Below are 21,745 nucleotides of genomic sequence, written 5' to 3'. Positions count from 1 at the left end.
CAGGAGCCGGAGATGTGCGTGTGGAAGTACCAGCAGCATTCATCTGTGACTGCCTTAGTGGCAGCAATGCCATGATGAAGATCTGCAGGGCATGGAAGATCCCAACAACTTTTAGCTGGTGTGCATCTGTGGCAGCCATTCTTTCCGCATGCATATGCTCCATGTTCTCCATTACCCTCATCATCTGTGCCAACTCTCGGCTGACATCGCTGAGGCCACTCTGAGTAGACAGTTGTTCTCCTCTCAGAGGCATGTCTCCAGTGGTGCTGGGTATGGATTGTTGGACTTCATGGTGCGAACTGTGGGTGTCCTTTAGTGAGTGTAAGTGATCCCTGATGTGACCCAGACAACCACGTATGTCATCCAGTTTAGCTGCCATGTTGGCGAAGCCCACTCGCACATGTTCAGCACCTTGGGAGTAGCTGACTGTTTCATGCTGGACAGTGGACATTTTAACTACGGAACGAGATGTGTCCTCTGTTCTGCAGTGGAAGTGTTGCACTTCATACCACATTGTCATCAAGGTTGATGTGCTGTTATTGCTATGTGTGTGTGCTGCATTGTGGGTGAGTCGCCCCCGCTGCTGTGATTTTGCTGCCCCTTACCCATTTTTGGCAGTGTGCCTTTGATGTCTGTGCTCCTACAGTGCTGAGATGGTGCAGTCTTGGCTGTATTGGGCTCTTGAGCATGGTTTATCCGTAAATGTGTTGTTGCCGTTAGGGGTTGTGTGTGCACGTGGATGTGTCAGGGTATGACCTGCTCCTTTCTGGATGCGTTCCACACTCGGCCACCTCAGTGGTGTGGCATAGAGCATGTCATGATAATTGGACTGCGGCCATGCTATTCGTCATGCAGTGTCACTTGCATTGTCAGTGTGGCTCAGAGACATGCAGATTTGCTGGTTTTCACACGTGTGCATGGATTGGTTGTGGGATTGGTGGTGTGGGGGGGAAACCTTTATGCCCATAGTGGACGTGGGCCTACTTGCTGTTTGTATGTGTGCTGCGCTCTAGAGTCATTGTGGGTGTGCAATGTGCTCTACTTAATCGTGCATGTGTGCCATTGTGCCCATCTCCCCTGTCCCCAGTCCCTGTTCGGTACTCACCCTGGTGCTGTTGTGTCACGTCAAGCAGTGTTTGGACCCCCAACTCCTGCCACCGTCTCCCCACTGATGACTGTGGACACCATTTCCTCCATCTCATCCAGCTCCTGGTGTTCCGCTGGATTGCCACCTCCAGTCTGCATTGATGCCTGATGGTTGTCAGCAAGTTTCTTCTTGGTTTGGTGCTTTGTGCCATTCCAGCGCCTCTTGACCTCTCCAATCGTCCTCTTCCTCACTCCGACTGCATTCACCTTGTCCAGGATATCCTGCCATATTGCATTTTTTTGCCAATGGCACGTTGGGGGTGACTAACAGTTGTTGGTGGTGTTCTATCACCTCCGTGATGATGATCCTGTTTTCCTGCGGACTGAGCCTTGTCTTCCTTGTCTTCTTCTCCTTGCCCTTCCATGATCCCGAGGTCCCAGGTGGGTCCTCCTGGGGGCTTGTCGGTTTCTGGTCGCCCTCTATACTTGCTCCTGCTTCCTCCATTGTGCTACGCAGTTTGTATTATTTTGTTTGTGTTTTTCTGTGTTTTTATAGTGCATTTTATCGCATGACGCGTGGGAATTGCAGGCCTGTCGCTGGTTATCGCTGATTTTTGTAACAGAATTGGCCACATCGCAACTTTTTTAGCGTTTCGCATTTTTTTGGCGTCATGTTCGTTTTAATGCGGTCATTTGGCGTGTTATTGTGAGACTTTCGCAGGGTGCCGCAGTGTTGAGAATACTGCGTTAAAACAGCGTTATTTACCCACGATAGACTGCGATTTCCAAAGTTGTGTTAAGCAAAGTTTGCGATTGTTATCATGGCTGAACTTTGAAAAATCTAACAAAAGAGATTGTCTGATCTGAAATAAGAGGTATTTTAAATGCATGGATGGTGCTGACTGTTTGGGAGAGTGGTAATATGAGTGTTTTCTTTTTCACAGCTCTTTAGGAGTTCTGAGTCCTGAGGAGAACTCTGACAACTCATATCTTTGGGTTCAAATTGCTCTGACTATTAGGTAACCACACAAGTGTGCTTAACTCGTTCCGTGCTCATGACGGAACCACGCCGTCATGAGCCACGGTTGCCGTGTGCTCATGACGGAGTGGTTCCGTCATGTTGCGGCCGTTGGCGGCCGCGCCGCCCACGCGGCGCTAATTCCCCGCCTGTGTGGGCGATTAGCGCTGTGGGCGGAGTCATGACGGAACCACTCCGTCATGAGCACAGCCCAACCGTGGCTCATGACGGAGTGGCTCTGTCATGAGCACCGCGCCACCGCGCTGCCCCCCCGCACCCCACAGCGCTGCGGCGGAATTTCCGCCGCAGCAAAGGGGTTAAAATACACAATACCGGCTCATTTGTACAATTTTGTTTTAAAAAAAAATCAAGTTATGAAACTCTGTTGTGAGCCGCAATAGTCCACTGTCTGGTTGTTGCCCTGGCAAAAGTTTGCTATAGAGTTTGAAAAAAAAAATTAAAACTTCTACCTTCAGGGCAGTACATCTTTTTCTTCTGTTTTTGTTTCTTTAAATTGAAAACAATTGTCTACAATATACAGAACTCGAGCTTATTTTGTTTGTCATTCGTAAAAGTTGAATTTGTTGTCTATGACATGTCAAACAATGTAGTTTGTGGGAGTATTTCGTAATCTGATTCAAATTAATGGTGTGGTCTTCTGCAAATGTGTGTAAGTTGCTCTGAACAAACCAATGAACATATTTTAAACCCCTTTTTCACAAAAAACAAAAGAAGTGATTGGAAAAATAAACAAAATTATGACTTATGGTCACAAAAAGTGTCATGTGTGATCATGTGAAGTGAGGTATGATTGACATCAGTATTGGTATGTGTGTTGTTGTGTGCTTATTAAAACTGGCCTAGCCTTACTGATTATGGGCCAACACCATCTTTAGTAAAATAAATAGGTTTAGGTATTACACAGTGTTCAGATTTGGCTGTAATTTTCTTTAGTGCATTAAAGTACATCCACACTGTTGTCCGTGTTGATTTGCACTGCCTAAAGTGCCTGCATGCACAAAGACATTGGCGCTCAGATCTATCAAAGGATTGCTTTGCCCTTGCTTCACGCACGGTGATGCAAGGGAAATGCAATCCTTGAGTGAGATTTATCAAACGCGTGGCCCTGCATTGCTTTGTAAAAAAGAGTAATGCAAGGCAGTGTAATTCGCTGCCTTGTGTTACTCTACACCTAGAAGGCGGTGGATCAGTAGAGCATGGGTGCTCCCATGCAGCCACTGAAGCTTTTCGGCACATTCCCAGTTTTAGTAGACCTGGGAACGTATCAAAATTGTATGCCTTCCAAACAGAGGTGTATCAAGGAGAAATATCCTTTTTTCTCCTCAGTGTTCTGTAGGACACTTAGAAAAGCCTGTGAGGAATGATTTTGTGCAGAAAGGTGTGCTTTCCTGCACAAAAGCAGTACTACCTGCAACGCAGACACCCTTGCATCATTGTGCAAGCGTGCCTGGGTTGGCACCAGGCAGAGTATGTTGTGCCAGCACAAGGAGAGAGCAGGAATGCAACATATCTTGGTAGGTATGGCGCATTCTGGCCCTTTTCATTTGACACAGCACAGTGCAGTGAAGCAAGGTGTCTTGCTGTGTTGCGTGGTATCAAATAATGAAAATCTGCCTCTGGAAGCCTGGAGCTATTGTGGTTCCAGCTTATTGAGGCTCTCTGGATAAGCCATCACTGAGTATATAACGTTAATTAGAACATTGGAATGTTGGGAGCCCCATTGTAGACAATGGAGTGCTCCCTGCTTCTACGGGCCTGTAAAGGCCTGCAGAGCAACATTTCAATGTTTTACAAAGGCCTCTCGGAGCTCGAGGGGATTTAAATCCCTTCGAGCTTCAAGAGGCCTTTGTTTTATTTGTTTGAACATTCTGTCCTCTAGTGGCAGAATGTTCTAATAGCCTTATAGCCCTTCGTAGCAGGGCTTTACCGGCTATTAAAGTCCCGTTCCCTTGTTAAAATCCCTCGCCTTCGGCTCGGGCCTTTAACGCAGGAGCTGGCCTTTAATAGCCGGTATAGCCCGCTACGAAGGGCTATAAGGTTATAGAAAATGTTAAAATTGTCAATAAATCTGGTTCTAAGGAGGACATTTTCTTCACAAGTCGCACACTTTATGAACAGGCTAACACCAGTTCAATTAAAAAAATGCTGTACATGTTTTTACTCTTGAACTCATAACCCTAATACTTTAACAATCAACTTGGAAGTTTTCAGAAAAATGGCTGGCAAAGTAATGTCATATGTTTATTCAAGAAAGTAAAGCAGCAGGAGGCAGTTGTGGAAGGCTAAGGAGGTACTGGAAAAAAGTTTTGCACAAATAAGATATCAAGGAGGGGGCATACTGGCATACTTGCATTAACTATTAATAATTTCCATAGCTCTGAGCCTATTTTTGAAGCGCAGGGATGTTATTGCAAAACATTGGTATATGTTGTTATAACGCTTTCGGAACTCCGCCAGATTTTCTAGAATTAATCCTCTCCCCTTACACATTGGTAAAAAGTTCCTCAGTGATCATAATCTTTTTTAAATTTGTGTGTCCATTCAAACTATGTGGTTTCTAAGCTTTCCATTTTTGGCTGATTAGTGAACAATTAACTACTGTACCAAGAAGTTTCAAATTACTCAATATAGGATCTTATTCATGATCTCCCAACCTCCTCAAAAAGGGTCACACATGAGTAAACATATCAGTTTCATATATTTCCCTCCAGAGCCTTCCATCCTGCGGACATCCTCACATTATAAGTGTCCGCGTACACATGTTCCTTTTTGCAATTTGTACACAATTTACTATGTGCAGCTTCATTGTGTGCTAGTATTCTGGTGTATAATGTAATCAAAATATTGAAAAAATATGAGATTTAGCTCAAATCTTAGCAGATGGAGAGACTGTGTGTATCCCCATTTCCGTTACACAATTTCTCATTTGGGATTCGAATATACAAATCGTAGTCCCAAGTGTCTTTAATTTTAGCATGATTTGGTGGCATTATAACTCGTAAAAAGTTATGCATCTGGGTGATAAACCCTTTGTGGTGATGGAAGCGGAATATTCAGTGGCGGCTCCTCCACTAAAGCGGAGGAGCATCGCCCCACTGCGTGACAGCAGTCAAGGCACGGGAAAATAAAATGATAATAACAAATATATTTGTTGCTTCCTGCTGCAGCAGCATGGGGGCAGGGTGGGCCTCCTCTGCTCACAGACCAGGGGAGGAGTGGTGGGCACACTGAAGTGCGCATGACGCTTTGGCCAGCAGTCTTGGGCCAACCAAACTGTCATGTTCACTTAGCATGCTCTCCACCCAGGCTGCATTACAGTCTGGGTGGAGAACATGTTTAGACCCAAGTCCCCGTCTGAAAGTTGAATGATGGCACTCAGACCAATCACAATGCAATGTTGTGATTGGCTTAGGGGAGCCAATCACAAGTCTGCATTGCAGCGTTGTGCAGGCGTGGACGGCACCGATCAGAGGTAGGGGGTGGGTGCCGGAGGTGTGGAGGATGTGTGAGGTAGGGGGAAGACACAGTAGGGGCTAGGATGCAGGGGAAGCAGCTCTGAACAAATTAAATAAAAAAAATTAAACTTACCCTTTCGCCCCTTTCTTGCCCGTCTCTCCTCCGTAGTCCTCCCTCGCTTGGCCACAGGAAGCACACCCAGGCTCCCAGTCAGCCAGTCATGAGTGATTGGTCTGAGTGCTGAAAAACGCTGACTGGAGGACTGGGCATGTTCTCCACGTAGGCTGTTATGCAGCCTGCATGGAGAACATGAGAAGTGCGCCAGACTGTTTTGGGAAGCCCGAGAGGGCCATCCAAGCAGTCATTGCGCACTTTAGTAGGGTGCTACCACTTCTCCCCTGCCCCACCCCCACGCAAAGCTGATGGCAGAAGTAGGAGAAAATAAAATGATAAAAACGCAGGCTATTAGTCTTATTTTCTCTGTCTGTCACTGCAAAAAAGCAGTGGGACGCTGCTCCTCCGCCATTGCGGAGGAGTCGCCACTGGAGTTGTGATTGGCTTAGGAGAGCCTTGCAGCTTCCTGGTTGGCAGACTGAGGAGAGACCACGTGGCAGATGAGGGGCGAGGAGGTAAGTCAATTCTTTTTACATCTCTTCACCCCCTCGCCCCCATCTCGCGAACCCCAGATCTGTGCTGGCCGCCACTGGGAATATTACCCTTCGTAACTCAGGGTTTCTATGCCTACTCAAGTGACTGAATAGTAGATATATTTATAAAAGTTCCCTAAATTAATACTAAACTGTTCTTTTAGAACAGTACATTGGACAAATATTTTAATGCACTAGCTGATTTAATTCCTAAAGGCCTCATTATTGACAACGTTTTCAGCCCTTAATAAACAAGTCCAGCAAAGTACAGGTGTCTTACAAGGGAAAGAAACCAGTTTTCAACAGAATCTAATATTTTCATCAATTATGAATGTTCCCCAACAAATTTGATAAAATGTGATGCAACATATGTGACACAAAGCAGTACAGCAATCAAAGTTGCTACATTGTGCTGTGTGATTGAAAGAATGTAAACAGCACAATATCTACTAAGATATGGTGCTCTTTTCTCTCTTCCATGGTGCAAGGGTGAGTGCATTCTGTCCAGCATAGGTTTTGTACTGGAATGGAAGCCTTTCAGTACAAACACTAACCTTTATTATGTTTCCCACTTTGTATGTATACTGTACAATACAGCACATATGCAAAGTTTAAAAATATGTAGAAATTAAAACATTTCACCTCTGTTTAGCCTGCTTCAGGTAGGAGGAGGTTTCTGGCACAAATCTCGGTCTACAGTTGGAAGTAAATAGTTGATGGTAGATAAGGAAGAGTGATTGGCATCAAAACCCATGGGTAGTGGCAAGCAATCTCCCATGTTCCACCTATGTGACGCCCCCTCTACGCAAAGTAGCGCATACTACTATGCATTTCTTTGGCCAACTTTCAAGTGCAAATACTGATTTGCATTGGACAGTAAATCCCAAAACGAGACTTTGCACTAGATTTGTTTTTACATAAGTAATGCCAACCTGGTGCAAAGTGTTAGCAAATCTGGGGCCTAGGGTTTCTGTACGTATTGTTTCAGGAATAAAAATGTACTTTGAGATTTTGCAATACATCATGTCAAATCGCCGTTCTCGGTGGTTGTAACAGAATTGATTGAAAGTATTGGCATCCAGGATCGGGCATAACCATGCAACTAACAATAAGGGCAAAGGCTCACAAAATGTCATACCCATAAAGGACCAAGTCTTCAATTCCCAGATATGCAAATAACTTCATTCTAGCTACCCATGATGATTTACCTGCCTAGCTTATCAAACAATTTCCCAAAATGCATTGGAGACATAAGTGGGGAAAGATATCAAATTAAGATGCTCTTCCTAATCAAACTGGTACAGCTGACTTATGGATCATAAGAATTTTTTTATCATAATTAATGCTTGAGCAAAGTTGAGATGATACATAGCTAACGTTTGGCCCTTAACCTTCATGTCAAAGATAAATAACTGAACGCTTGGTCACCATATCATTAAACAAAATGCATAAATCTGAGGCTGGAGCATTAACCAAAAACCCATTTTTTTTGATTTATTACCTTACATTCAGAACTTTTGGAAAATGTGTCTGGATTAAAAATAATGCCATCTCATCAGCATATAATCAAGGAATGTTGAGGCTAACCCTAATGTGTTCCTCATTTGAGAAGCACTTTGAGAGAGGCTCAGTATATGGTGCAAATAAAAGTGGAGAAAGGGGGCATTCGTGGTGGGGGCTCTGTTCATTCTGCAATTCTCCTACTCTGCACCCTTACATTATTACTTCTGCCTTAGCACCCCTGCACATGGTTCCTAATAATCTGATAAACCGACCTTGGAACTCTATTCTGAGCATTACCTAAAGATGTGCAATTCAACAATTTCAAGGCCTCCCTGTGTTCAGGAGCGAGTTCACCAAAATCTGGGGCTTTCCAAATACAGTGAATATTTGCTGTTAATGTCTGTCCTGAATAAACCCTGTCTGATTATGTAAAATCAATTTGTGAATTATGCCAGCTAATCGAGCCACAAACATTGCATTAGAATATTAAAATCTGAATTTAGCAATATTATTGGGTAGTAAAATCCACAGTTTGCACAGTCCTTTCTTGGTTTTAGAAATATCTCCAGCATCCTTCTTCTTAATGATGTCTGAGGTGGCCTACTGTTGGTGATATTATCAATTAACATTTTTATAATTGTGAAGCAACCCATCTTCCCATTTTTTAATTTGTTTTTATTGAGCAGAATACAACAACATACATTAAAGTCAGCACCCCTTAACATCGATATATATTATGATATAATTAATACATCATTTTAAATTATAGAGGAGTAATCATCTTCATCCTGTACTTAAAGTGCAGATGCAGTTAAACTCAGAACCCTGAGAATATCATTGAACAGCATAATTTAAACAATTAGACAAAATGCCAGTGCTAGTACAAATATGTGCTCCAAAAAGGAAGCTAAACTAAAGTGCAAGCCTTCTCTAGTACCAAAAAATGCAAAAAATAATAGAGTTAAGGTCAAAAAAATATCATTTGGCAGTGTAATTTAGACGATCAAGTAAAGTGCAAATGCAAGTGCAGATATATACTCCCATTCTCGTGGAAAAGGAAATGAAAATACCATTGATGACCCGGGAGTATGATTCATAAAAGAAAATCAGAAATGATCCTTACCCCTGGACCTTCTTATTGATCATAAGCATAATCCAAATAATTATTCAACACCAAATTGTCCCTGAAGATGTCCTTCCATTTGATCAAAAAGTTTCCAGATTAACTCAAATTTCTTAATCGCTCCCACCCTTTTGGCATATGCTTCTTCAAAGGTTCTCACACGTTTCATTTTTTTATACCATTCAATAAGAGTTGGGGTCTTGGTTGTTTTCCAATTCTGCAAGATCAATGAACGTGCCACCAAGAAGGAAATTGATATAAACATTTCACCCCCTTTTGTTAACACCTGATTTGATCTTTGTTTTAATAAACCAAATAATTCCAGCCAAAACTGCCTCAAACTAGCACATGTACAGGCAATATGTAGCCAACCGCCCTCTCCGGCTTGCTGACACCGAAAGCAGGTATTTTCCACATCCGTATAAATTTTATGGAGAGCCTGTGGTGTATAATAGGCCGACCATCGAGACAGAAAAGCCATCCTTTTAAAGTTGGCAGCCCTGAGTAGCTTGTTGCCATTCTGCGAAATCACTTGCCATTCTCTAATTGAAAGATTGCAGGCCAATTCATTTTTTGTTTTTTCTAAGAAATTAGTAACAATCAAAGGCTCCCCTTGATTTTGAAAAACTCTATACCAATTTCCTATGCCTCTCAATTTAATTCTGAACATGGACGCAAGAACTGAAGGGGTGCCTGTATTACCCAAGGGTGCATATTTATTTCTCCAGGATCTAACCTGAAGGAAACTAAAAAAAAGGAGCCTATTCTGCGTGCCACATCTGGGCTGCACCTCCTCCCAGGTCATGCATCTGCCTCCTAACAGAAAATGACCTAACTCTTTAAAACCTTTTAACTTCCAAACTTTAATATGACTACTATGAATAAAAAGGCCCAAACTTCTAGCCTCTGACGACCCCAAATATTCAAATCCCGTCGATTTTGCTTTTTGCAAAAAAAACAACCGAAGTCTAGAAGAGAATTCTTGTAGTGTCTTATATCTTACTTTTTTAGGCAATTTTCCTGTTTTTAAAAACACCAGAAACTGAGTCCCTGCTGCATCAGCCATTTTCCTCATAAAAAAAACATCCAAAGACCCCCTATTATCAAGCAGACCAACTAGAATATCCATAAATGCTGCCTCATAATAAGTTCGAATATGGGGAAGTGCCAACCCACCCCAACTTGTATCTAGCTGCAAAATTGATAGTTTTACTCTTGAAGCTTTTTTATTCCAAATAACCTGGCAAAAAAGTTTATCCAATTCTCTAAAATATGCTGCGCTAACTTTAATCGGGACATTGGAAAAAAGAAAAATTAATAAGGGTAGGTACAAAAGGGGGGTGGTGGTGATGGACGGAGCATCAGAACCAATCAAACACTCACACCCAGTCAACAGACCTGGGTTTAATCCATCACCGTTCTTTAGCCCACTTTGCCACCCCAGTTCAGACATGGCCATATGCAAATCAGTCTGACCCTGTGCCTCATGGGAACAGTCCAGCCCGAACTGCCAAGCCATGCCTTCCCTGGACCGGGAACAAGCTTCCTAGGACCGGTTTCTGGCATTTCAGCCGTCTTCAGCCAGGCTTGCTTGAATCCAGTGGCAAAGTGAGCAAGGGACTCACGTCTGAGCATACCCTGCCAACTTATGGCGAACAAAGCGGCACAAAAGGGGGTGGTGATGGACGGAGCATCAGAACCAATCAAACACTCACACCCAGTCAACAGATCTGGGTTTAATCCATCACCGTTCTTTAGCCCACTTTGCCACCCCAGTTCAGACATGGCCATATGCAAATCAGTCTGACCCTGTGCCTCATGGGAACAGTCCAGCCCGAACTGCCAAGCCATGCCTTCCCTGGACCGGGAACAAGCTTCCTAGGACCGGTTTCTGGCATTTCAGCCGTCTTCAGCCAGGCTTGCTTGAATCCAGTGGCAAAGTGAGCAAGGGACTCACGTCTGAGCATACCCTGCCAATTTATGGCGAACAAAGCGGTACAAAAGGGGGTGGTGATGGACGGAGCATCAGAACCAATCAAACACTCACACCCAGTCAACAGATATGGGTTTAATCCATCACCGTTCTTTAGCCCACTTTGCCACCCCAGTTCAGACATGGCCATATGCAAATCAGTCTGACCCTGTGCCTCATGGGAACAGTCCAGCCCGAACTGCCAAGCCATGCCTTCCCTGGACCGGGAACAAGCTTCCTAGGACCAGTTTCTGGCATTTCAGTCGTCTTCAGCCAGGCTTGCTTGAATCCAGTGCAAAGTGAGCAAGGGACTCACGTCTGAGCATACCCTGCCAACTTATGGCAAACAAAGCGGTACAAAAGGGGGTGGTGATGGACGGAGCATCAGAACCAATCAAACACTCACACCCAGTCAACAGATCTGGGTTTAATCCATCACCGTTCTTTAGCCCACTTTGCCACCCCAGTTCAGACATGGCCATATGCAAATCAGTCTGACCCTGTGCCTCATGGGAACAGTCCAGCCCGAACTGCCAAGCCATGCCTTCCCTGGAACAGGAACAAGCTTCCTAGGACCGGTTTCTGGCATTTCAGCCGTCTTCAGCCAGGCTTGCTTGAATCCAGTGGCAAAGTGAGCAAGGGACTCACGTCTGAGCATACCCTGCCAACTTATGGCGAACAAAGCGGTACAGGAGGGGGTGGTGATGGACGGAGCATCAGAACCAATCAAACACTCACTCCCAGTCAACAGATCTGGGTTTAATCCATCACCGTTCTTTAGCCCACTTTGCCACCCCAGTTCAGACATGGCCATATGCAAATCAGTCTGACTCTGTGCCTCATGGGAACAGTCCAGCCCGAACTGCCAAGCCATGCCTTCCCTGGACCGGGAACAAGCTTCCTAGGACCGGTTTCTGGCATTTCAGCCGTCTGACATCTTGATCAGGGCAACCCGTCCTATCAAGGAAAGAGGGAGGAAGCCCCATTTACCCAATAAATCTTTGATCTTACTCAATGTAGCTTCATAGTTTAGCTTATAAAGATCCGCATATCGGTTTGATACATAGATTCCTAAATAACGGATTGGTTCAGGGGAGCACGCATGTTGTTTCAAAATATCCGGAAGAAAATTACAGCAAACGTTAAGGCCAATACTTCAGTTTTTTTGTGGTTAATTTTGTATCCTCCAATTGCTTCAAACTGAGCGAACTCCTTCAAGATTTGATCAACATTATGCTTTTCCGGTTTAAGGTAGAGTATCACATCATCAGCAAATAATTTAATTTTGGACATCCCCCCTATAGGAGTTTTTATATCTAAGTTCTCCCTAATCTTTACTGCTAAAGGCTCTATAAAGAAAGTAAACAAAACAGGCGATAGGGGACACCCCTGTCGGGGTATGACAAGAGAGACTTCATTGGTTTATTAAACTTATCTTCCATGCAAGGCTGGGTTAATATCGCTCAATTTTCTTCTGTCAGACTATCTGAGACTGCTGCGTGAGTCAGATCTAGATCAAGATCTTGAGGATGCAATTTTTTTTTAATTTCAGTGAATCACGCTTCATTTTTTTTCCCATTCAAAAAAAAATGTTTGTTCATTATTTTCTTTATTGAGCTTGCAATAGAGCGGGACCTGGCACCCCATTCAATTTTTTTCCCTTTTTTTGTCTTTGTCTATCTCAAACCTTCTTTATTATACTGTCTGGTTATTTATTTGCTATTTCTTTAGGCAAATCTCCTTAATCTCCCCTCTCAAAGTGCTCAATCTGTATAAATTCTGGATTGAAGGATCGGTAGCCACTTTTCTTTGAATAGATGATAGTTCTAACTCCCCCGCTATAGCTCTTCCTTTTCACTATTATCGCTTGTAGCACTCTTAGTGGTCTATTTACCAAGATTTAACGTAGTGTTTGCGTCATTTTTAAGCTAAATCTTTTTCACGTTTTTGCTTTCCAGCGTAAAACCTGTTTTATGCTGGAAAATCTCTTGCGCTGCTTTGCATTACTTAGCGCCAAGGGGGCGTACCATGGGCGTTCCCATTAACCACCCACGGTTTCTGTCATTAAGCCCTATTTACTTAAAAAGGTAGACAAGGTTTAGAGTCAGAAAATAGCACCCAATTCAGATAGACGCTATGAAGGAGAAATGCTTTTTTCTCCTTTATTTTCCGACTTTGCATGTGTGCTGCACACCTACAAAGTTGGAAACTGTCTAAAGTTAGTCTAAACATAGTATTTTGTACTGGAAGGGTATCCTTCTCCTACAAAACCTATGCAAGACTCACAGAGAAATCCTTGCACTATGGTGCAAAGGTGTGTACATGATGCACAGCTGCACATTTCGCGCAGGCATTAGGGAGAGTGGGGGAGAGTGCCATTTTTCCGTAAATATGGCACTCACCTGTCCTTTCCTTTCTCACACAGAGCAGCGCAGCATTAGTGGCTGCTGCACTGCATGCATGACAAACTGGTAAATCTGGCCCTTTGAGACCAAGACAACCCTTAAATAAGTTTTCCATGCGTCCCAAATTCTTGCCGCACTGACTGAACTATTTTCTGTTTTTAAAAAACACATTCAATCAACGTTAAGCAAATATGGGACTTTGCCAGCAATCAATCAATCAATCATGGAATTGTACGCACGCTACTCACCCGTGAGGGTCTCAAGGCACTGAGGGGGGGTCCGCAGATCTTTTTAGCCGAAGAGTCAGGTCTTGCGGGGGTAGGTGGGTTTCCGAGGGCGGTCAGCCACTAGGTGCTGTCCCATGCAGAAGAGGTGGTACCGAGGACGAAGACTTCTGTCTTCTTGGCATTGAGCTTCAGGCAGCTGTTGGTCATCCAGACTGCGACATCTTGCATTCGTTTCTGGAAGTTGAGTTTGGCAGTGGTGGGGTCTTTTGGTGAGGGAGAGGATGAACTGGGTGTTGTCAGCGTAGGATACGATGTTGAGTCCGTGTTGTCGGATGATCGCTGCGAGGGTGGCCATGTAGATGTTGAAGAGGGTGGGGGTCAGGGATGAACCCTGTGGGACTCGGCAGGTGATTTTCGTGGGGTCAGAGAGGAAGGGTGGTTGTCTGATCCTTTGGCTTCTTCCAGTGAGGAATGATGGGGATCCAGTCCAGGGCTGTTCCTTGTATGCCTGCGTCATGTAGTCTAGTGTGCTGTGGGAGACGATGTCGAAGGCCACTGATAGGTCGAGTAGGATGAGGGCTGCTGAGTGGCCTTGGTCCAGGAGAGTGCGGATGTCATCTTTGGCGGTGAGTAGGGCGGCCTCTGTGCTGTGGTTGCTTCGGAATCCGGATTGGGACGGGTCAAGGACGACGTTCTCTTCAATGAATTGTGTCAGTGTCCTGTTGACTATTTTCTCTGCAACTTTGGCTGCGAAGGGGAGGAGCGAGATGGGCCAATAATTTTTGAGGTCGGTGGGGTCAGCTGTGGGCTTCTTGAGCAGAGGTCTGACTTCTGCACGCTTCCAGTCAACTGGGAAGGTGTCTGTTTTGAAGGTGGTGTTGATGGTGCGTTGTAGTTTGGGGTGAGATGGCAGCCGCGGCTCTGTGGTAGATGTGAGGGGAGCAGGGGTCGGTTGGGGCCCCCCGAGTTGATGCAATGAATTTGCCGCTCTCCTATTTTATAGGTGCTTTCAAGAGCAGATAATACACCAGGGAGTGATCTAATAAAATATTTGGACAATCTCAGACTCTTTACATTTCAGGTATAAAGAAATAAAGAAATAGTCAATCGATGCTTGACTTTTATATTTTGCACTGAGTATGTGAAATATAGTTCGAGATGGTTTCTCTCATTAGTATTCCCTATATTAAGAGAGCTTATTTTTACAGAAAAATCTCCAAACGCTTTGGTGTAAAGCCACAAAAATGTCCCCTGCTTTTACTGCTGGACTGCAAATTTAGCAAATTCCAAAGTTAGCTCCTCTAAATGAGCTAGATCATCTATGATGGGAAGATAATAATTTCATAATGACAGATGTATTGGTCCCTGTTTTACTTTTTCTGTCACCCAAGAACAATTTTTTTTCTTGATCTATACAGCTACACTTCTTACTGGCACCATTGTGTTAGCTGTAGCCCCACTAGATGAGTCTCCTCTAAAGTAAAATTATATCTACCTTTGATTGTTCGAGCATATGCATGAACCTATTCTTTTTATAACCATACCAAGCTATTAGCATTCACAGAGATTACTTTCACACCATTTAACTTTTAATGATTTTGTTTTCTTTTTCCTGTAAAGAAATAAACAGTTTTACCCACTGTAGGAAGCTAGCTCTTTATATAGTGGGTCAAAAAAAGAGGTACACTGTGTAAAGAGTCCAGGCCAACCCCAAAGGAATTACAGAGACATAAATGACATCCCAAATGCTCTCTTTTGTGGTAGTTTGGCAAGCAGTTAGATATATCAGAGGGTTGTGCTAAACTTTTATTAAACACACAAAGGCAGTAAACGAGGCGCACACTCAATAAAGCAATCTACCATCAATTTATAAATATAACACTTTTATATAAATCTAGATGCCAAGACCATTGGAATTGGGTAAGTCGTTTTTGAGATATTAATTTTTTACAGTTTTCACAAAAGGATACAGTACATCTTCTGGATTGGTAATGTTATCCTTCAGAAGGAAAAACATGTATTGCATTTGGGCACTTAGCAGCGACTTACAGGACTGTTCTTCTGGACTTAAGGTGAGTATGGGGCAAGATCGAAGACCAAACCAACAGGTCACCTCGGGGGCTCTGGGGCACCCGGGTGCAGATGAGAGTCAATAGGAGAGCAGTTTGTCAGTAAAGAGGCTGCAAGCTGGATTGGAGTAACAGTTTGGGGGAACCCCCAGGGCAGTTAGACATTTGAGATCCTCAGGAAGGCAGGGACTCATTTGGTTCACTTCTCCTCAGGCTGTGGGGGCTGGGGTGCAGTGGCTTCTGTTGGTGTTGAGACGCTGTGCTGTAGTCACTCGTGGTTGGAGGGAGGCTTGAGGAGGTGACTGGAAGTCCAGTCTGGCAAACCCAAGCCTGGGCTTGGCACTTGTGGGTCTGGGGACCCCACTGGCACCATCTTCTCCCTTGGACTCGGGCTCCTGGAGCGCGAGTGCATAGGTGCTATGAGTCGTTGGGTGACAACGGTCACAGACTCAAATCTTGGTCTTTTATTTGCAGAAGAGCGGTCAACAGGACAGCTGGTCCACTCATGAAGTAGGTCTCACTATCACTGAAGTCCCTCAACGTGCAGGTCAGTCTTCCTCTGCGTTGGTGTCTGAACTGGACATAACAAGCCTTGGCTGCTGCAAGTGTTCTTGGACCTGGGTATGGGTCCTGTGTGGCTCCGGTTGATCCTAGTCTCCTCCCACTTGGTGGAGAGACAGATTGTACCTTCAAGAGCACAGGGTCATCTTCCTGGAAAGCTGCTGCATCGGCCTGACTGGAAAGCAGCACCTCGGTGGACCGCACCTTGAGTCTTTTTCATGCCTGCGGTTGCAGGGGAGTAGCTCCTCTACTCTAAGGGAATTTCTGTGGAAATTTGCAAAACATTAGCTGCCCTCAGGGTGTATTGATGTCTGCACATCATCAGGACATGTCTGGTGCTCCATGAGGGTCAGGTGCAGCAGGCAGGCAGGCAGGCAGGCAGGGTTGGTGCCAAATCAGTTGTGTTCCTCGGTTCTCGGGTCACCAGCCCTCTTCTTCTACTTCTTTTTTTTTGTCCAACAAAATCAAAAGATCTGGAATCAGGGTGCCCCTAAATATTAAATTCTGGGGCATCATTGGAAGTGAGGGGTAGTAGCCAATTGTCTGCTTGCCCCCGGGGTCACTACACCCCCTAGATGACCACTTACTGTAGGTAGTGAGCATCATCCTGTCCTGAAATTCCTAATTCCACAATGCACAATATGGAATTTCCAAAGTCATTTCCACATCAGACTTGGTCACCCTAAAGGTGTGCCCAGCATGACAGTGCAACACCCCTCCTGCATAGCTAAATTCCCATCTGTCCTGGCCCCAGATGGTTTAGGGGGTGTGAGGTCGGCATCCTCTCCTGTGAGACAAGCCAGATTCACATACCAAAGTTAGTGGCTCTTTGAAGCCCCCAGCTTTGGAATGCAAATTTTACCAACCTTCCAGGAGGAGGAGGTAATAACACCTCTCTCCAGAGTAGGAATTGTTCCTGAACTCCTGAGAGTGAAGGCTCTCACCCCTGTGGGTCAGAAATTCACCTGGGGGCAGCAGGTTGGACTAAACCAGTCAGCTAGCATACTAGAGGACTTACAGGTACACTCTGAGTGCATGTACTAATAAATCCATCCCTGGAATCAGTGTGGCTTTAGTAATACAATGTGTTTGATACCAAACACCATATGTTTCAGTGAAGCCATTAAGTAGCTTGGGAGCTCGTTTTGACCAGTGCCCAGGAACTACCCTAAGATGGCTTCCCTGCTCACTTGCAATATTTAAAAAATAGAACTAGACATGACAGAGGCAGATCTGCTCATGCTGATATGCCCTCACATAAAATATAATGCAACCTGCCTTAGGGCTGAAGGCCTGTTGTAGGGGTGACTTACATATATTAGATGCAGTGACTTTGGCATGACACACAGGAGAGTGTCTTATTGTGTTTTTACTGATTTTTTGCACCATGTCACGCAGCCTGCACTGACAATCTTAGTGGGATTTGTATGTGGGTCTCTTAGGGTTGCATAGGATATGCTGCAGCCCTTAGGGGCCCTCTTTAGTACCCATGCCCTAGGTACCTGGAGTACCATTTACTGGGGACTTACAGGGATGCTAAAGTCCCTTTTTTAGTGAAGGAATACTGGCACTGAAGTCTGGTTAGCAGGCCGCAGTGCACTGTCAGAGTCAAACATCAGCATCTAGTAGCTAAAAAGGATGCAAAAGGTGTGTGTGTGTGGGGGGTAATGGCATAAAAAGCCCAGTCCCCAACACCCACTTTCTAACTTGATACTCCACAAACATTGTTTGCTTTTTACCCTACCTCTGTGCCCCATTCCCCATTCCAATTCCCATTCTCATCTTCCATTTTTGTCCTCTCAATATGCAAACCTTATCGCCAGGATGATCGGCATCCCTCCCTTCTTTGCATTGAACATGCTCATAGGTGTTTTAGGAGGAGCTGAGGATCGTGGATCACCTGGCCTCATTATAAAATTACAAACAAATCAAAAGGTGTAAAAGATCAATCATACGATATACACCCCTTTAGGTTTTATACATTACGGCCATGAAAATGCCTTCTGCCCACTCATACACTTTGTTAAAATATCACCTGGCACTTCTGTGCCTCATAATTTACAAAAAAATATATAAGCCAGAGCTTTAAATGGGCCGGTACTCACAGGTACTTCCTATTTTTACCGCTCTGAGTACCGGCACTCTTTGCGCTGCCAAGGAGAGTACCGGTACACATGAAAGGTAAGGTCACTCATGCTAGTGCTGCTGAGCTCGAGAGTATCAGAGCGGAGCAGCTCTGTGGGGCACTCTGATGGCCAAAGCACCTCCCTAGCTCTTACCTGAGTCACTGCTGAACCATTCAGCTGCGGCTCATTTGTGTTATGCAAGGGATGCCCGGGTGCAGATAATTTCACCGTCCTGCTGTGTTTGATAGAGCAGGGCCTGTCAATCACATTCACACTGTCCTTGCTGTGAAGTAACTCAGGTATAATCCCAAGTTTTTTGGGAGTATCTGTCTGCTTGTGTGTGTGTGTGTGTGTGTGTGCTTGACTGCTTGTTGTTTATATATTTGAGTGTGAGAGAGAATGCAAGCTCATACAGGAAGAGAATCGGGACACTCTGAGGATGTAGTTTCAAAGAAATGCATGGAATGTTTTTGTATGTGCATGTCTGTTTCTTTCTTTGTGAATGTGTGTGTATATAGTTATTGTGCCAAATGCAACCGAGTAAGAACCGTATGATTGTAAGAAGCTCCAAAAATTGTAAAACAAGGAAAGATTAACATACTGTGTTTGGCCTTCATTTTGTTTAATAAGTTAAAACGTTTTTTTTATATTGATACATTACTCACATGTTTCGATATGTCCTGCAACTGGTGTAGAACTCATTATTAATGCTGCTATTCGAAAGTCTCACTTGTTCTGTACATCTGTGAAGGTTCCGTTTTCTTCCCATCTGTAATTCCTCTGAATCGTAGATTCGTTTTTCTCATGCTCTATTTCACTGTAGTTTGCTTATAGCTTTCTCTGTGTCCTGTTTCTAGAATAGCAGCAAACCACAATGCATTCTAGCTTCTAGCTTCTCTTTGACTGCTATAAGTCTGTTGGCGAATTGCTTCATTTGCAAATTCCAATCCTCAAGTTTATTTTTGATTTTAGTAAATTATTATTTTAAGATTCCTGAATCTCATTGGTTTTTGGACCTCTTCAAAATATTTTGAACAAGGTGAGCAAGTGTCTTAAGTTATCTACTGTTAGAAACTTTGCTAGTTTTTGACTGAACTTGCCATTTCTTTAGGTTTGTCTGGCTCTTAACCTTTTCTTGAGTTCAAATAGATTTGATTGGCATCTGATCTACTAGGACTGCATATCCCACATTTTCTTGGAGACATTGTGATAGAACATAGTTTGTGAAAGAGCTACTAGATGTGGTCAAGTGTGATTCTTTTGCTATCAGCAACTGTGTTGTGTGTTGTACTCCTTATGTAGCATCATCTTTGAGATTCTTTTGTGTTTGGCATTGAAAATAGTTCTGTTGACATATGCAGGCATCCTTTCCCTGCTCTTCATCTGGCTTTCAAGGACTATCTTAGTCATTTGGATATGGTCTTAACTTTTTTGGTCTAGTTCTGTTGAAACAGAAAGACCAGCAGTGATAGCTTCCTCAATAGCAAAAGAGGTAGGCTGGAAAAAGTGAAGCAGAGGAAGACTTTGCCTTCTTAACTCATAATCCTCTATGGATGCTTAGGAACTGGCCAGTTTCAGAAGTGTTTGGCTTATGCAAGGGCTCAAGACGCTTACAACACTATCCACCCTAAATTCTTTTCTAGATAGTTAAAAAGTGAGTGGAGGCTCAAGATCACTCTGATTGTGCTAGATAGAGCCTTCTTTTGGACCCTGTTTGCTGCTCTCTTCTGGAACTAAAAATAAGGAAGAAAGATGTTTGCTTCCAATTGTTAACTTATTAAAAATTGCGGGATTAAGCCTTTTCACATAATTTAGAGTAATCTGTGGCAAAAATCTCTACCCAAAAGTACAGGAACATAATGCAAGCAGCTTCTGGCTGCTGATGTTTCTATTTTGTTGCATTGAACGCTATTTTCTTAGCACAAAATGCATCTTCGGGTTCATTTTGGCACTAGGGTGCATTTAGAATCAAATGCAGGGCTATGTTTCTCACATGATTACATGTTTTTAGAAATGGGATGGTTGGCTAGGGTATGCACATAAGTCAGGTGGAACCCACCACTCTAGTCAGGTTAAGTAAGTTATACACCGAAGATAAACTGTGCTCACCCGCTTAATAGCTTGGCACAGAGCAGTCAGACTTATCCCCAGAGGCAATGGGTTAAACGTTTGCACAACACACTCACACCAGTAACATGATGAATACACCACAAAAGAGACTCACACAGAAATATATACATATACATATGCACACACACACATATGAATCAGTGAGTGGGTATGTAAGCACTGGTATGGGTGTATCAACAGTTTTGAGAATGGTAGTGTGGAAGTTGCAGTGGGTGTATAAAAGGTTACATGGGGGTGTGAGTGGCTATGTCAGAGATTCTGTTGATGATGTCATCAGTGATGTAATTTGAGATGTCATCAGTGATGTCACTGACCATGTCATGAGTGATATAATATGTGAGGTCCCAAGCAATGCATTACGGGGGTGTGAGTTATGCTGAATTTCTCTGGTTTTGTATGAGTGAAATATCAGCCTAACTATAACATCCCTGTAATCTTTGTTTTTGGTTTGTGAATATCTAAGGTTAGGTTTTGTAAAATTATATTTCCTATCTAGAACAGCCCTGTACTCTTTAGTTTTCTCAGTGAATATATATCCATATATAAAGGACTGCACATGCTCACGCATGCGCGCATGCGCAGTCCTTGCAAGACGTACAACACAGTGGTATTCTGCAACTGACGAGGACAAGGATGGCGAGGAGGAGAGACCACAGCAAGGAGGGCAGCCCGGAGACATATACTGACAAAAAAAGAAGGACCCCCTGCAAATTATATTGGTTCCTAGGGAAGGGAAAATACAATTATGAAAAATAATACCCCTAGGCAACAAAGGTCTAGGAGATATCGAAACCTATAACAGCATAATCTAATCATATTATGAAAGACTCAGTGTACATAAGAAACGAATAAAAAAAGATTCATTTTATTAATATATATTCATTTGATGACTTCTTTTTAAAACACTTGGAAGAACATATATAACTAGACAATAATAATACAACATATTGCTTACAATAAAACATTACACATGAACACATAAAAATCACAAATTAAACAATAACTATTGATAAATTTATAGTCAGACATCAGACACACGTATAAAGCAAATATAGCACAATTAAACAAAGTAGTGGCTAATTGGTAGATTTTCTAGTATTATGTTCTATGCACGTTTCGGCGAACAGAGCGCCTTCTTCAGAAAGCCACAAAGATTCCTGGATAAACAAAGAATATATATATATGTCTATGACAGTGTACACTGAGTTTTATAACACACTACATGCTTGATATATTACCCTGTATTGTGTAATAACCAAAAAAGAAGAATTAAACTTAGATTAAAAGGCAGGAAAAATATATACATAACCAAAAGAGGATATATTTAAATAAAAAAAATAAAAAAGGAAGAAAGTGAGAAATTAAAATACTCCACCATCAAGATTCTAGTGCATACACAAC

This window comes from Triturus cristatus, chromosome 11 (assembly GCF_964204655.1).
Source record: "Triturus cristatus chromosome 11, aTriCri1.1, whole genome shotgun sequence".
NCBI classification, from domain to species: Eukaryota; Metazoa; Chordata; class Amphibia; order Caudata; family Salamandridae; genus Triturus; species Triturus cristatus.
The sequence above is the reverse complement of the archived record's forward strand: the minus strand, read 5'-3'. Positions refer to the sequence as shown.